We start from the raw sequence: 1,522 nt of genomic DNA, 5'->3' as shown, positions 1-1,522 counted from the left end.
TGTCTCCATAAGGCACATCACAGCCTTCTTGCTCTTGGGAACCCTAGGCAGCAGTTCAGCAATGCACTGGATGGCCATTTTAAACAGTAAAATGACCAACACAAAGCACAAAAATGCAAGAAGCATGCACTAAATAGAAGGCGAAAAGGACCTTGTTTACAACAAAAGAACTTAATAAGGAAGCAGAGTGTTGCCTTGTTGGACCTTAGCTGGAAATGTGCACATCTGGTAACTCATATTCTTGTCGCTCTGTGCATGTCCAAAAGTGACTGTGACAGTGACACAAATATTGATTTTGAGGTTACAAATATATTGTAGCAAGTAGGCAAATTCACAAATACAGAATTCAGGAGGATCAACGCTATCCTAAAGTCTGCTTCTAGGGAACCCCAAATGAAGAAAACATTACAGAAGTGCTTTCCTCCTCAAGTAATTGAGCAACAAGTAAAAACCCAAGAAGAAATATAAAACAGTGGTTTTCAGGAATTGGCCATCAGGTAACGCAGGATAGTGACCCCCAGGAGACTCTAACAAGGCGAGTCCTCTGATTTCCCTAGTGCATGGCCTGGAGATGTTTCCAGGCTGCAGTGCAGGAAGGACACACCCAGGTGGAGTAGCCCTGAGTTGAGGAGACAGAGCTGGGAGACTGGGGAGGCCATGGTGGTTGGAAATTCTCTCGCATCATTGATCTTTCTCTCCCTCTTCCTTCCTCTCTCTGAAATCAATAAAAATCTATTTTAAAAATTTAAAAATGCAGTTGTCCTACTAGCCAAGAGTGCTCAATGAAGAAGAGAAATGTGAACTGAATCAAAAGGTGAGTAAAGCAATTGTAACCTGACCCCATTTCAGGGGACTAGCACTGTGCTGAATGCATTACCTATATTATCTCATCAACTCTGTGAGGTATACAGCAGTATTTCCATTTTACAGATGAGGAAACTGAGGCTCAGGTAGGGCAAGTCACTTACCAGAATAATACAAACAGAACTTATAAGGTCAAACCCAGAGCTGTACCCTGCCTGGTGTGCTCCGTAGTTAGAGCGTTGGTCCACAGATTGAAGGGTCAGGGGTTCAATTCCTGGTCAAGGGCACATACCTGAGTTGCAGACTCCTGGCCCTGGTTGGTGTGCATGAGGTAGGCAACCAATCAATGTGCCTCTCCCACATCAATGTTTCTCTCTGTGTATCCCCCTTCTCCTTTCCACTCCCTCTAAATATCAATGGAAAAATCGCCTCAGGTGAAGTTTATAAAAAAATAATAAATAAAGCTGTGTCCAACTGAGTAAATTATCTTCCAGGAAAAAAAGCTAAATAATATTTATAGAAATACAAAAATATCCAACATCCAACAAGAGAAAATTCACAACATTTGGCACCAAATTAAAAATCAGGAGGCTTGCAAAGAAACAGTAACAAGTGACCCATAATGAGGAAAAAATTAAAAGAAACAGATCAAGAAATGACACTGATGATAGTATTAGCAGACAAGGACATTGAAACCATTGTTATAATTACAATCCTT

This window comes from Myotis davidii, unplaced genomic scaffold (genome assembly GCF_000327345.1).
Source record: "Myotis davidii unplaced genomic scaffold, ASM32734v1 scaffold962, whole genome shotgun sequence".
Classification (NCBI taxonomy): Eukaryota; Metazoa; Chordata; class Mammalia; order Chiroptera; family Vespertilionidae; genus Myotis; species Myotis davidii.
The sequence above is the reverse complement of the archived record's forward strand: the minus strand, read 5'-3'. Positions refer to the sequence as shown.